The sequence below is a fragment of the Panicum virgatum genome, chromosome 2N (genome assembly GCF_016808335.1).
Source record: "Panicum virgatum strain AP13 chromosome 2N, P.virgatum_v5, whole genome shotgun sequence".
NCBI lineage: Eukaryota > Viridiplantae > Streptophyta > Magnoliopsida > Poales > Poaceae > Panicum > Panicum virgatum.
In genome coordinates, this window is record NC_053146.1 from 9470488 (window position 1) to 9487237 (window position 16750).

General features: G+C 45.4%; 1 pseudogene; it reads right to left on the minus strand.

Moving 5' to 3' along the window:
* Positions 1-2712: 2712 nt before the first annotated feature.
* On the minus strand, positions 2713-3755 carry LOC120662364 (annotated as a pseudogene).
* Between the last annotated feature and the right edge of the window lie 12995 nt (positions 3756-16750).

A 16750-nucleotide genomic window follows, 5' to 3' on the forward strand; every position in this document is an offset into this window, starting at 1 on the left:
TAGTTCAAAGTTTTGTACTACTTTTTTCAAAAATGAGATCTTATTTTGAAGTAGTACAAACTTTACCCCTATATTATATTTTCTAATGGTTTAGATGTAAAGTTTATATGTTTATTAGATGGACTCACAGATGCACCAGTAACATATAAAGATGCACAGTTTTTTTAAAAAAGAGAAGTTTTATTAATTTCAAAAAAGTTATCTAGACCATACATACTTAAGGGGAACATCTTTCATAACTATTAGTGTTTGCACTTTGTGATTCCAAAGTTGATATCAGAACCTTCCTATGTTTTTGTTTGGAGAAAATGTCGTGATAATTGAAGGAACATGTGAAAACTGACAGAGTAACTGATGAGCTGGCAACCTTCAATGGAGCTCCCTGACATAGATGAGAATAACTCGTTTCGTTTTCCAGTTCGTACCTGTCATATTGGAGATTTTTAGTCTCCTTTTGAGGCACCAAATTGCATGAATATATAATGGTACTACCAAATCACTAAAAAATACTGATGCATCTAACATATGCCCGTACGCAACAGAACTGGTGCTGATGTATCAAAGGTGTTCTGATGATGAGACACACGGAAAAACTCTCCGTTGTGAATCTAACATACGCCTGTATGCACCGGAGCAGCAAAAACTATCCACTTGTCTATAGCTTGTGCCGCAAATGTGAAATTCTGGACAAATAGTTTCACTGCTTTTGTGAATCACGGCATGGACATGCTCACCAGTGTATACTGTATAATTGTGTCTTTGTTCATCCTGTAGCTTCTATAAAACATATACAATTTTAATATAGAAATCCGGTGTTAACTAATTAGGATTAGTATTGTTCAGTCATGAGTGGTTTCTAGCAGCAATGTTCTATGAAATGGTTCGGCAAGTTCGAGAGACACAACAGAGTTTCCAGCAGCGCAAGGATCATTTGCATGTATTGTACATGGATCATTTACCAGGTGAGTCGGAAAATGCGTCGCGGTTCCTGACACTGCCAATGGTGTCATGTACCAGGTCCACTCACGTCATGGCGCCCCATACCAACTTCTATGTGGAACACTAAAAAATTTGGGTAGCTAGAGCTCCCTTCAGTTCATCAACAGTGAGCAAGCAAATGGACCACAACGACTATGATGGATGGCAGCGCTGAAACAGAACATGACACAACAATGCTGGTGCGTGCAGGTACTGGCTACTATCCAGATGCATCCCACACCTACTGACGATGCACATGAAACTATAATTGTTGTAAGCATGGTCAGGTGAACTAGTATTGTAGCGGGTTGATTTGCTTGTTGAACCGAGCCTTCACTGTGAATGGTTCGGCGATTGAGTATGTCAAGTGGCTACTATATATCAACACATAGGTGCTTTTATGGAACATCATCTTCTTCAATATACTCCCTCCTTCCTTTTAAAGATAAATATAAGATAGTTTAAAATTGAACTTATAAACATCATATACGTTGAGACTATTTCATTTTGCTCATAATACATTGCTTTGCAGCAACACCCCCAGCAAGTGACTCGCACTAGATACACATAATGTTAAAAGAAGTGTAAATTAATTCATATATCAATCACGTAGTTGAGGGCAAAAAAGACAATTTTGTGCTCTCATATGCAGGGCAAGGCGTCCCCACAGACTGCACATCAATATATATAGCTCAAGATCTCCAGCCCTCTACAGCTAAGACTCATTGCTTTGAAAAAAAAAATTAATCAGTCAGCTTTCATGATCGAACAATTGACCAACGAGCAACAGAATCAATATATAGGTATGGGATGCATCGGGATATAAGCTAGTATGCCCCCCAATGGTCGCTGTATCGGAGTGAGAGAGGTCGGTGATTTTAGTGAAGGAGAATGGGGGAGGTACTACCGGAATCGGCTTATTTGTCGTGTGTCCAGAGCACATGGCAAAGCCACTAAAGCGCACGACAAAGACTTTGCCGTGCGCGGCCCGCGGCAAATTTCCCACAGCATCCGGGGATGACGACAAAGATGGCTTTGCCATGTGCCTTTTATCGGGCACACGGAAAAATCTTTGCCGTGTGTTTTTCCTGGCGCACGACAAAAAAAAAGTGGGAGACGACTCGAGATGGTGACGACGTAGGGCAAACGCACTGGTGATGGCTTTGCCGGGTGCCAGCTACCCAAGGCCCGTGTGTCTTCTGAGAAGCACACGTGGAATATTTCAAACCTTAATGGCCGTTGTTGGCCGTCCCTCAGCCTGATAGCGGATGCACGCGCCGTGCACGTGTAGAAGCTTCGCCTTGTGCTTGGGCCAAGGCTCACGGCAAAGTCACGCTTTTGCCGTGTGCATGAACTTTGGCATGCATTTTCTTTGGGACTCATGGCAAAGCTCTTCTTTGCCGTGTGTCCGATAGAATGTGCACGGCAAAGCTATGGGCACATGGTAAAGTATATACGGGTTTCCGGTAGTAAGGGGGAGGGGAGGGGAGGAGATAATGTTCTGTGGGATCCATGCACATGGCGGCTGAGCCTGTGGCAAAAACAAAACATCTCTTAGCAGACCTACGTGCGTACAGTTCCATAAAATTACAGCCGGCCAGATACAAGTCATTATTACCAATACGAATTATTCACCATAGAGCAAAAGCACGTACTGATAAGTGCTAGCACGTGCTTGTGTCCTCTCACTGGCTGTCTTCCATTCATCATGGACGATTTCTACAACTTGCGTCTTTAATTTTCCACGCCATCCTTGGCGTTTCTCAGAGCCACAACGAGATCCTTGAGGCACGCGGCGGCATCCCTCTTCTCGGTGCGCATCAGGTGCTCGGCAACATCCGCCGGAGACATGTCGACCTCCGCCAGCAGCTTCTGTATCTCGCCGAACAGGTGGAAGAACTGGCAATCGTTCAATATGTTTGTGTCCAGGTAGTTGCGGGCCAGCAGCTGGAATGCCTCGTAGCGGCAGTAGGACATCTCTATGTGCTTGTCCATCCTGCCTCGTCGGATCAGCGCCGGGTCTAGCTTGTCCTTGTTGTTGGTAGTAAAGATGATGATGCGCTCGCCGCCGCATGCCACCGACCATAGCCCGTCAATGAAGTTGAGCAGCCCAGAGAGAGTCAGCTTGGTGTCCTCGTCGTCCTTGTCATCCTCTTTCGGCGGCAAGGAAATGTTGCTGCTCTCGTCACCAGATTTCTTGTGGGACTTCTTCTTGTGTCCCTGCGCTCTCCGGTAAGGTCGACGGAGCGGTCAATGTCCTCGATGACGATGATGGACTTTTCCGTCGTCAGGACGAAGAGCTTCCGCAGCTGGGTGTTGTTCTTGACCGCCGTGAGTTCCAGGTCATAGACATCATATTCAAGATGCTTAGCTATGGCGGCGATCATCGTGGACTTGCCGGTGCCTGGGGGGCCGAACAGCAGGTAGCCTCGCTTCCATGCCTTGCCGATCGTGGTGTAGTAGTCCTTCCCCTGCTTGAAGGAGTCGAGGTCATCGATGATGGCCTCCTTGTCCGTGGGGTCCATGGCAAGCGTAGCAAACGTGGCCGGGTGCTGGAACGCCACGGGGCTCCAGAAAGTTCCCTCCCCTCTCCTTGGGATGTTGGTGAAGAGGCGATGCTTGCGGTTCTTGGCGATGACGGCGCGACCCTCTTCAATGACTTGGGGCAGGTGGGTGTTGACTCCTGAAAACATGATAGAGAAAAAGCCCGTGGAGATGGTTAGGCTCTCTCCCTTAGAGAGCCCGCAGGCGGCTTCGCTGCTGACGATCGCCGGCATTTACGACTCCTGGAAGGCGTTCCCACGGGCGTTGGGCGCTGTTCCTCCGGCTCCACTCACCCTGACAGGGAGTCCATCCTCTAGCTCGGCCCATAAACCATGCCCTGGCAAGGGTGCGGCCCAACTAACACCTGGGCCATGGCGACCAGTGTGCGGGGATGGGGCAAGGGGGGCCGTTTGGGCCAGCCTTGGGGACGGATCAAGGTCTGGTGAGTCGCTCGCTCCTCCTTCTCCGCTTCCACCAGCCGCCACCTGCTCCAACGCTCGACCTGGGAACCCTCCGTGTTCCCCGGGGAGAGGAAGGGAGGATCCCCCGATCTAGGTTCCTAAGGGCCCTCGGTGCCCTGAGACTGGAGTGGGAGACCCGGATTTGACGGAGAGACTCAAACATCTGTGGAAGCGCAGTGAAGGAGTTGGGTTTTGTGAGGAAGTTAGGGTTTCGGTCAGTTGGTTTGCTCAATCGGAGAGTTTGCCGCAAGCCGTTCCCCTCCGTGGTTCAGCTTGTGGTAATTGGTCAACCTTAGGTGGGGATTCGCGTTCTTTTGCACAAGTTCTCAAATCACATCCGCAGGCTCAGATGGCGGATAGAGGGGCTTTTGGTGGGTTTGGAGCTCCGCGAGGTGGAGGACGAGCTGGGTGCGGTGGTTATGGAGGTAGAGCTGATAGTTCTCATGAGACAAGGGACAGATTACAGCATGAGCATTGGGATAACAGACGAGGGGGATTTGGAAGAGGTCGACCAACCAACAACTAGTGGGTACCTAGAGAGCCTGCCAGACAGTTCCACCAAAACTCCAATCGTCAGTTTGATCTCCGGGCAAATCTAAATCAGAATCGGAATGCCCCAGCTAAAAATCAGGAGTCGCAAACCAGGAGGGATATACATATGCAGGAGGTTGCAGGACAAACTGAGGGGAGAGAGGGCGTTGATGAGGAATTGAATCATAGAGCTATGAAAGCTGATCAGGCTCCAAAAAGTGGGAACGAAAAAATTTTGGAACCAAAACCAAAACAGAACTTCTGTTTCAGATGTGGTAAAGTGGGTCACAGACCAGAGGATTGTCAAAACCCCATTATCTGCTCCAGGTGTAGGAAGGAAGGCCATGTTGCAAGAGTTTGTTCTGAAATTATGCCTTGGGACTGTATTGCACCATTCTGTGGCTTGGCTGCTGCTGGGCAGGGATTCCATGTTATTCCTGGGAACGAAGTTGAAGATGATCCTAGGGAGATGGCTAATTGTGCTCTTATCACCATTACAAGAGGCATAGTGACTGCAAGGCAACTGGAGAATGAATTTAAATCTCAGGCAGGCCCTACTTCCACTTGGAGATGGTTTGCCAAGAAAATTGCTGACAATAAGTACCAGATGAGATTCCCCACTGCCAAGAAAGTTGAAGATCTTTCATTTTTTACTGGAATGCAAATGAGGACCGTTCCTGAGGTCTTCTTTAATGTTGAGAAGTGGAACTCTAATGCGGGTGCAAAAGCTGCTATTGACTCAGCTTGGTTCATGATCTTTGGTCTGCCTTTTGAGAAGAGGACGGAGAGAAAAGTTTGCTTTGTGGCTTCTTTGGTGGGTCTACCGTTGGAAGTAGATAAAGTAAATTTGAAGAAGTGGGAATTTGTTCGAGTAAAGATTGGCTGTAAGGACATCACTAAAGTACCTGCAATTTGTGGAGGGGCTGCTGGACTATCATTTCTATGATTTCACCTTTCAGAGGGAGGTTCCAATCGAGGGGGTCACTAATGCGGCAGGCAACACATGGACCAGAACTGACAGAGCTGACGATGACAACTCATCTAAGAAACCAAAAAGAGACCATGGCAAGGATCAGCAAGGGGGTGAAGATCAGTCTAACCTAGAAGGATCGGAGACAAAAATGGGGGACCAGAATCACAATCACCAGCCTCAATACCGGGACCAGAACACTCAATCTCACCAGCAAAACACTACAGCTTTGGGACAGGTTCCTTCTAGACATCCCACTCCACTCGAGGATAACATGACGCCCGCTCCTATCGTCCAGACTGTTAAGATAGACAAGCAAATGGGAGAAAAACAGAAATCTCTAGATGATAGTCTTTCAAACAAGAGAAAGGAAAGAGAGGAAAGTGATGAAGATAGTGAGGATCAAGGGTTGAGCTTTGATGACATCATTTCCCCTGGGGGCAACACCTCAACTTTGGTTCCTTTCAAAATATGGAAATCAGGAATCTCTGGACAATACACTTAAATGAGCATACCACAACTGTAGTCAATGAGTATGGCTCCAACTTTATCAAATCTAAACTTGACCCTCTGGCAGCTATTGAAGCAAAGCATGCTCTCTTATCCGGAGGCTGTGGACCCTCAACACTGGATGACAAAGCAAAAAATCTGGAGCCAGTTAGTGCCCTTATGACAATAAATTCTACTCAGCCTGAGGTTCAAAAAGAAGTACTGTCGGTGAGGGATGAAGCAACAACTCCTAGTCCATGTCATGGGACTCAAGAAGCCCCGATAATTGACTGGTCTAGCCAAGAGGACATTAATACCAACCTGCCACAGAATGTTACACAGAAAGAGGTCCCTGCTGAGAAGATATCCCCCGAATGGGCAAAAAATACAGAAGAAGAAATTGTGGATGAGGTGGGACAGACTATGGGTGAGGAAGACATGGAGATAGCTGTAGACACCTCAGTGCCAGTGGTGATAGCTGAGGAGGATGTGCAGCTCAAGAGACAAAGCAACAGAATCAAAGAACAGGGGACGGGATACCTGAAAGTTGCTGACAAAGCTGAGGCCTTGAAGTCCAAGAAGAATCTGGAAGGTACATCTATTCACCTCAAGAACTCCTTTGCAGTTCTTAATAATAATGAATTGATTGTTAGATCTCAAAAAATGGGTGTTAACACTAATAATTTAGACCTAGAACATTTTGATATTATGAGAGATCTTGAAAAAGCTAGGAGTAACCTGACTGATAGGTCTGAGGATCTGGCTAAAGGTAAGCAGATTGTTGAGGAAGAGCCACTCCCCTTTGAGGAGCTTAAGTTGATAACTTGGCATTCTGATGAGTCTGATGAAGAGGGTTTTAAATTGGTGAGCAGTAAAAAGAAAAATAGAAAAAAGAAAAATGTGCGTACGAATAAAAAAAAATCTGATGCTGCCCCCCAACCTCTTGATGGGGTGGAGCTATCTAATGAGGATGTATCTAAGACTCGCTCTAGATACAACCTGATTAAAGGGCCTAAAGTTCTTACTAAATCAATTAGATGATAGGTCTTATTTGGAATTGTAGGGGTGTCTCCAAGAAGGGGATGAGTACTTTTATAAAAGAGCTGCTTTATGACTATCATGTTGACTTTTGTGGGCCTGCAAGAGACCATCAAGAAAAATTATAGTGACAAGTTTTTTAGGCAAATTGATCCTGAGAAGGCTTTTTCTTGGCATTGGCTACCTGCCACTGACAGGTCTGGAGGCATGTTATGTGGAGTTAAAAAGGACAGGTTTGAGGTCTTAAAGTTTGAACAAGGGCAATTCTCTGTTGTGGCCAATGTTCTGGATAAAAAACTGAAAAAGAATTTGGTGCTTGCTACTGTTTATGGGCCATCCCATGATGATAAGAAAGAAGAATTCCTCACAGAGTTATCGCAACTATGTACGAACAGGAAATTCCCTATGATTATAGGGGGTGACTTCAACATTCTAAGATTTAGTTCTGAAAAAATAAAATATTCTCTAGGAATAGATTTACTGAGATGTTCAACTACATTATTAACTCCTTTGAGATGAAGGATTTGACTCTGAATGGCGGAAACTTTACTTGGAGTAACAATCAATGGGATCCTACCCTGGAGAGATTGGATAGGGTCCTCATGAGTGAAGACTGGGAACAGATTTTCTCTCTGACCAATTTGAGAAAGATCCATAGATTAATGTCAGACCACAACCCTCTGCTGTTGTGCTCTGACCAGGAAAAAGTCCAGACAAGTAGACCCTTCTGTTTTGAAACCTCTTGGATCAAACACTAAGAGTTCATTCCTAAAATAACGGAGATTTGGACAAAGAATGTGAAAGCTGATAAGGCTACTGAGATTTGGAGTATAAAACTGAAAAGAGTTAAAAAAAATTCTTGAAAGGCTGGGGACAGAGTCTGAGAGGACACAACAAGAAATACAAAAGAATCCTGCAAGAGGAGTTGCTTAAGTTGGAGAAGTTTGAGGAGGATACTATATTATCAGGGACTTTATTGGAAAAGAAAACTTTCATCCAAACTGAGCTGCTCAGAATCATTAAAGAGGAGGAACTGTATTGGCATAAAAGATCCAATTCTAAGTGGCTGTTAGATAGGGATAATAATACTGAGTTCTTCCATAGAATAGCAAATGGCAGGAAAAGGAAAAATACCATATTTAGCATGATGAATAATTTATCCAATTTGGAGGATGAGGCGGCAATCCTTGATCATGCTACTCAATACTTTAAAAATCCGTTTGGGCCCTTTGATTGCCCTAGTATATCTCTTGACCCTCATTGCTGGAAAGAATGTGAGAAGATTTCACCAGAGGAAGATGAGTTACTGGGTCAACCATTTACAGAGGAAGAGGTTAGAGGGGTGATATTCTCAATGGAAACAAATACTGCTCCTGGCCCCGACCATATGCCTATTGAATTCTTTCAAGCATGTTGGGAAGTGATCAAATTAGATATCATGAGAATGTTTGATGAGTTCCATGATCACAAACTAGAGATGGAAAGGCTCAACTATGGAACTATTACCTTAATCCCAAAGATTAAAGATGCTAATCAAATCCAGCAATACAGGCCGATCTGTCTGCTGAATGTGGTTTACAAAATATTTACTAAAGCCTTGATGCTGAGAATGGAAAAAAGCATGAGCAAGATAATAAGTAAAAGTCAAAATGCTTTCATAAAAAGGAAGGAACATCATGGATGGTGTGATGAGCCTCCATGAAATTCTGCATGACACTAAAGTCAGGAAAAAGGAGGGGTTGGTGCTGAAGTTAGATTTTGAAAAAGCATACGATAAAATAAACTGGAAGTTCCTTATGCACTGTCTGAAACAGAGAGGTTTTGGCGCAAAGTGGTGCGCTTGGATTTGGCAAGTTATGACTAGTGGGACTCTCAGTGTCAAGGTAAATAATAGCTTGGGCAGTTATTTCAAAAGTGGAAAGGGGGTGAGGCAGGGGGACCCACTTTCCCCTCTCCTCTTCAATATAGCAGCTGATGCACTTGCCAAGATGATTACCACTGCTCAAGAAAATGATTTGTTTACTGGTCTGGTCCCGGAATATGTTGAAAAAGGGGTTGCAGTGCTACAATATGCAGACGACACCATTCTATGTTTACAAGATGACATTGAGGGGGCGAGAAATATGAAACTACTCTTGTATTTATTTGAGAATATGTCAGGTCTCAAAATAAATTTCAATAAAAGCGAGGTAGCGATGGTTGGTGAAGATGAAGGGAAAACACTGATATATTCTGATATGTTCAACTGTGCTATGGGAGTTTGGCCCATTAAATACTTAGGTGTACCAGTGTCTGGATCTAGGCTGCATGTCAAGGACTGGCTGATTCTTGACGAAAAACTCCTAAAAAGACTTGATGGGTGGAAGGGAAGTGCCCTATCCATTGGAGGGAGAACCACTCTTATTAAAACTTGTCTGAGCAGCATTCCCATTTACTGTATGTCTATGTATCTTATCCCAAAGACCATTCATAAAAAGATGGACTGCACTAGGAAATGATTTTTTTGGCAGGGAGGGGGTATGAAGAAAAAATATCACTTGGTTAAGTGGTGCAAAATAGCCAAACCAAAACAGAAAGGTGGCCTGGGAATTCATGATTTGAGAAAGATGAACTTAAGATTGTTATGTAAATGGTGGTGGAAAGTAGAAAAGGGAGAAGGATTATGGCAAGAAATAGTGAGGAAAAAATATGTTAAACAAAATTGTATCTCCCACCTGAAGTACAAAGCTACCAACTCACCAGTTTGGAACGATCTACTAAAAGTAAGAGAATATTATTTAAAAGGAAGAGTGATGGTAGTAGGGAATGGAAAGATAACAGATTTCTGGCTGGACCCCTGGTGTGGGGCAGCAGCCTTAAAAGACAAGTTTCCTGACCTGTATATTATCTGTAATGAAAAGTTTTGCTCTGTTGCGAGTATGGCACAGAGAGGATGGAGGCTAACATTCAGAAAATGGCTTGATGAGGAAAAACAAAATCAGCTGAGGAGGCTACAGGACATAACTACCTCTTTTGCCTTAGGAAGGGAGCGTGACTGTCCTAGATGGATTTGGGGAAAAACTGGAAGGTTCTCAGTTAAATCAATGTACAAGCACTTCTTCAGTGAAGAAGCTAATGAGCCTAACAAGAAGATTTGGAAAACTAAATTACCACTAAAGATTAAAATTTTCATGTGGTTGATACAACAAAATTCGATCCTGACCAAAGATAATCCCTTGAAGAGGGGCTGGAATGGGGATAGTAAGTTTATGTTTTGCAGGGAGGATGAATCCATTATTCATCTGTTTTTTGAATGCTCCATGGCCAAGTATGTTTGGAGCATGGTAGCAATGGTTGTTGGGGGTGATTGTAGGCCCTCATCATTTGACCAATTTTGGTACTGGGTTAAAAATTTTATGCCCCGCGCTGAAAAGTTCCATATGGTGGGATTGGCCGGGATTTGCTGGGCACTTTGGAGAACTAGAAATAATGTGTGCTTTGAAGAGAAAAAGGTAAGATCTCCCACAGAGGTGATTTGTCTCGCCTCATCGTTTATCTCCTTTTGGGCAGAATTACAGTCGGAAGAGGACAAGCTGCTGCTAGAGGGGGGGTGCGGATATCCTCAGAGCAGTGGTGCTGAGTCTACACCCACATGAAGCCCCACCAGGAGATGCCGGTGTGGTTCTGCTCCAGTGAAGGGGAGCTGAAAGACTGAAGCTTCGACATATGTCCAACCGCTTTGGAGATTTGATAAAGTTTAACTAGCTATCATTTTGCTACTCTTTGTCGCTCTTGTGGTGTTGCTGGGTTTGCTGGAGGCTGTTAATCCGTAGACTTTTAGCCTTTAAATCCTCGTTTCTTCGTGTCGAACCTTGGTTTGTGAACTGCTGTAATTTCGTTACTACCAGTAATGAAATCAGGGGCATACCCCTGCGTTGGAAAAAAAAATGACTTGGGGCAGGTAGGACTCGAGGACGGGGCCGACCGGCGCTTTTCATCAGCCGGGTTGTAGATGATGATTTGGGACTTTTGAATTGGATACTCCGTATAGGCATACCACAAGAGCTTGGCGCCGACGTCATCGAAGGTGTCAATGATCTCCTGATCATCGTCAATGGCGGCCTGGGGTTTCTTGCTGTCCCTACCAAGCTCGGCCTTAAGCTTGCGTGCCCCATGGATACATCGTTCAGAGAGGTAGGCCTCGACAGTGACGAAGAACTCTCTGTCTCTGCTTTGGGAAGGATCGGCGCCGTATTCTGGGATGGTGATTTGGATGTATGGGCTGAAGTAGGCGGCGATCTTGTTCAACCACAATTTGATCCTTACATGGTTCATTGCCGCAGCAACAAGGCCGAGCAAGAACACCAGAGCTGATCCAAGGCCAGCCCACAACTCCTTGGACACCATGGGTTGGCTAGCTTAGCTTTGCTTGCTAGGGTGTTTGGAAGCAAGCTTTTGACTGGTTAGACCTAACAAAGCCAGTGAGCTCGCCGTGGGAAACCAGATGCTAGTTTTCTATTGCATCTGGGATGATATAAGTCGGGGGTAATATATAAACGATGGGAAGCCAGATGCTAGTTTTCTATCAACTAGTAAGGTGAGGTGTCTTGTGCATTGCGCGACTGGATACTTTATTAGTTTTCTTTTGACATCATCAACATCTATTATCTTGGTATTTGGCCAATAAAAGTAGCCTCCACCTAGAAATTACCACATTAATCGAAGAAAAATCACCCACCATTACTATTATAAAACATTAACCCAAAAATCTCCCTATATCTATTTCTTAATTACCACCATTGCCATCTCCATAAACAAAATATCCTAGAATTACCCAAATATGATAAGTATTCCAAATGGCCGTCTCTTACCGAGATCTTTGCTACTGAGAATAATATTATATCCCCTCCACAGGTCATTGAAGAATTTTTTTTAACCTTTATGAAGATTATTTTTAAAATAATCCGGTCCAAACTTTATTTACACAGGTAGCCGGATTGGTCGCGCCGGTCAGGGAAGTGCAATAGGTCTCCTCTTTCACGCCACATGCAGTGGCGCAACAGGGGTGCCACGCTGGCCGCCTAATTGAGCCAACACGGCACCAGCGGGCCGCCTATGTGGCACACCTGTCATGCCACGGACCTTATCGTGTCAGACTACCTCTCTCTCTATCTATCTCTCGATCTCTCGAGCCTGAGAAGGCTTTGCTCCGCCGCCCCTTTCCCCTTAAATCCGGTGATTTTAGGTTGGAAAAGTGGGGAATATTCCCCACCACCCCTAGAAGATACTCCTCTACTCCTTTCTTCAGTTTACCACTTAATTTTGTTCGCATTAGAGGTTAATGGTGGTTAGGGTTTGCTAGAGATTGTGGAATATGTTGAACTAGATGAATGTAGTGCTAGATATGAGGTTTAGGAAATACGCAGGCCATTCTCTGTCCGCTACTTTGACGTCTTGAAATAGTTGCATGGTTTGATTTGGTTAGCTATTGATAATGTTAAGGCAGTAGCAAAATGCCCGTGCGTTACTACGGGTAAACAATTACTATGCTATTCTTTTAAAAATCTTACATAGTTTCGTCCATTTAAACAACTAGGTAGTCCTATAATTTTCAATGAAGCTTGCAGGAGGATGGTTTGACTATGGCCTACGGGTTACACAATATGCACGGGGACCCAGCTTTCTCCTTAAGGCAGTCTCATTATGGATAAGAACTTACACTGTTATTAAGATAGACATTTCATAACAGCAAAGGCATAATCACTGTTATTCTCAGTTTTGCTACTCCACGTTCTAAGCAAAGCTGAATTACAAATTTAACAAGTCCTTTGTTGCGGCAACTACACAAACATCTTGAAATTGCTCAGTTAGCTGAGCCATGTTTTGGGTGGATCACTTTTGTTTGTAGCTGTTGTTTTATTTCCTTGCTGACAATGAGACCTTTGTTTTGCTTTACCCTTGTAGTTTTTTAATAAAATTAAAAGAACAGAAAAAGGAGGATAGTGACCATTAGGATCTAGAAGGATGCAATGTCTGTGTCATCTCTAGATCACCTGTACCTGATTTCTAGAACTTCCATTTCATTGTTACCCAATGGCAAATCTTGCACTTTTTTGGCATGAATTTGCTGACAGAAAGTTATGCTGTCTCAACTGCTAGGACCTTAAGAGATACAATAGGAAGAGGGAAATAATTTTGAATACTTAATTGGTGTAACATCATTGCAGGATGGTGCCACCCAACGTTCCCCCTGCTGGAGACCTTTCCACGACTCCAAGCATCGCGAACATGTTTTATTTTTTACACTCGCTGCTTGCATGTATGTAATTGAGTAAAGTGCATGGCCGGCCCTCGAACTTGTAGGGGTATCTCATCCCGGTCCCCAAACTCAGAATATGTGTCATTATAGTCCTTAAACTCTGTTTGGGTCTCATATTCATCCAAACGGGTATGGTCCCACATGTCAGCTCTATCTCTCATCTCCTACCTCTCTCATGGCCATGGCTAGCTAGTGCCATGGATCGTCCCATGCGGCTATGGGCAACGGCGATGGTGCTGTGCTGGTGCAGGACGCGTGCGATGGAGTGGGTGTTGGTGAGCGTGCCAGTGATGTTGCTGCACGCCGAGAAGGATCCCAGTATGGGGTGGTTGGCATACTCAAGCGACCCCAGCGCAGTGAGGTCAACGAGCTCGTCGGCGCCTCAGCCAGGCTCTGCCAGCACGACAGCAGATTGGAGTAGCGCTCGTAGGGCCCCATGAACACGACCCACCACTCCTCTGCACGCACTTGTGCGTTGTCGCGCACCCGCCGCACCGGCGGGCATGCCACCCTGATAGGCCCTTGCAGCCACTTTGCAACCGCCGTAGAAGAGCAGTGCGTCGTCGGGGCCTGCCCCCATGCACTGAGCATGCGCCTGATGCAGCTAGCAGTCTTCCTCGCCATCCGCGGTGGCGCTTGCCCGTGTGCTGACGGTAGTGGATGCTCAACCCCGCGGTGCTCACTTGTGCGCGTGCGTGTGCCTGTGCGAGGTGGCGACGGCTCACCTACGCACCCAAGCGATGGCCGCTTACCACGCACCTGCGCGGCCGCGATGAGTGCTCGCTCGCACGCCTGCATGGCGGCGACGATGCTGGCTTGCCCTCGTGCCTACATGGCCGCGGCGATGGCCTACCCACACCTAGCTACCCAGCAGCAGCCGCGGCGCTGATGAGGCCACGGGATGAGAGGAAGAAGATGACTTTTTTCTAAAGAACCCTTATAAAGTTATAGATATTTGTGTAGTTTTTGTGTCTAGATGATTTTACATATAACTTCTTGCTAATTTTCTATTTTAAGCAATCAAGCCTGTTCTCCGTCCGTAGGCAGAGAACCATTCCTGTTTGGAAAAATATGAGACTCGAACAGAGTTTAAGGACTAGAATGACACTTTCTGAGTTTGGGGACTGGGATGATACAGTCCCACAAGTTCGAGGACCGGCCATGCACTTTACTCTATGTAATTCATGTACTTTATTTTTTTCAATTTATTTTTTTCTATATGCAGTACTGAATGTTTGTTTCCAATTTCAGGTGTTCCAGCCACTGAGGTTGCGTACACACTCACCATTGAGGTGGGACAAGCGGTACGCGAACTTTCTTCGTCGGGTGGGGTTGCTGCTGCATGCTCGTGCACTTTGCGCCGGCCTCCCAGCTATGGATGGGTCACTGTTGACCGTTCTCGTGGGCCATTGGAGGCTGGAGACGCATTCCTTCCACTTGCCCTGCGGAGAGCTTTCGATAACTTTGCAAAATGTGGCGATGATTCTTCACATGCATTCGGAAGGAAATGCTATCACGGGCATCATTCAGACAGAGGGGAGGAGGGATAGTGGGGGCTCTTATTGGCGTTAGACCTCAACCTCCACCAGAGGGGTGAAGGACAAGAAAACGTCTGGGGTTAGCTCGGCTTGGTTGAGGCAGCACTTCAACCATTCTCCTGCAGGGGCTAATCATAGGCTAACTAGACTTAATAGATTCTTCTTGCGAATTAGCTCTAGACTTCTGCAACTAGTTTTATATTTAGTTTATGTTTAGTTCTCTTCATTGGCATCAAAACATTATTCAAGGTGATAGGGCTTATCTTTAACCATTGATCCAAACACCCCCATGACTATTAGGTGCTCTGAATTAAATTGACCGCCACATATAACTTCCCTTCTAATCTTCAAGTCAAAGCCATCTGGAAATTAGCCTAGGGGTTACAAAAATTGTTTTGTCAGTAGTCTACGTTTAATACTTCTAAATAGCATCCAAACATCAAATGGGATGGAACTTAAAATAAGCCCCATTAGAACCAAACACCCCCATAATAAAATGAGTCCTTTACGTGTATACCCTTATGAAAGTTGGTCGTTACCTACATACCCCTAAAAAGTTTAGTCGCACGTGTATACCCCTGCCCAAACTTTTGATTACCTCCATATTCTTTTGGACGAAATTCAGACTAACGGTGTTAAATGGACTTGGACAAAGACCATTTTTCCCTTCTGTGTTCTTTACCCGTATACCTTTATGTAAATTGTGCGTTACCTTCATGCCCTTAGAAAATTCACTTGCACGCCTATACCCTTGCCCGCTTATGTCATTTTTATGTCATTTTTTATTTCAAATCTTATGAAAAGCAAGGAAAATAATGATTTTTTAAAAAAAAGAAACATAGCGCATGACAGGGCTCCTGCCAAGCCCCTGCGCGCGTCCGGCCGACAAGGCTCCCCGTGTCGGTGGCAAGTGGCCCCAGCGTGCCCCCGGCGAGCGCTAGCCCCCGCAGCCGCGTGTGGCCCCTGCGCACCCGGCCTCGACTCCAAGAAGCAGGGGGCGTCTCCAAGCAGCAGGCGGGGCCCTCAGCCTCCAGCGGCGGCGGGCGGCACCCTCTGGTTTCGGTGGCTGCGAACGGCTTCCGGGGGCGGCGTGCAGGCCCCTGTTGACGGGCGGCGGGCTAGGGTTACGAGCGGATGTCGCCTGGAAGAGTACCGTGTAGAGATGAATTGATGGAGAGGGCAATATGGTCATTTCCAATGGTGGGTCCCATCTGTCAGGCATCATCTACCGTTTTCTTTTAACGGAACATGGACGGAAGGGTATGGAGGTAATCAAAAATTTGGGCAGGGGTATACATGTGCGACTAAACTTTTCAGGAGTATATAGGTAACGACTAACTTTCATAAGGGTATACACGTAAAGGACTCTAATGAAATCCACTTCACCCTCATGTAGATAGAAGCATACTAGGGGGTTAGAGCACGCAACATGAACTTGCATGCTCACGTCATTATTGCGTGGATGGGGATTTACAGGACTGTATTCCATTCCTCCCGGCTCCTGGGATCAAGGTATGTATTCTATTTTGTTCCTTTCATATCTTATAATCTGTGCCATTATCGAGATCAAACCATACATCTTACCAGGGGCGGATACAGGAGGGGGGCTAGGGGGCTCAAGCCCCCCTAAGCTCCCCTAATTACACATAAAACACTGTAGCAAGACCTTCAAATCACCATTAAATCTTCACACAAATCAACATCTCTATTGTTTCAGCCCCCCATTGCCTCCAATCTTGCGTCCGCCACTGCATCTTACTAATAGGAATGGTCAAAAGTAACAACACACCCCTATTTAGCTATCTACTCTGTATAGATAACCAACTTCTACAATAAATTGAAAATAAATCCAAAAAAAAAGTTGACTGCATGCATAGTATTAATTGTACGAGATGTGCAATGA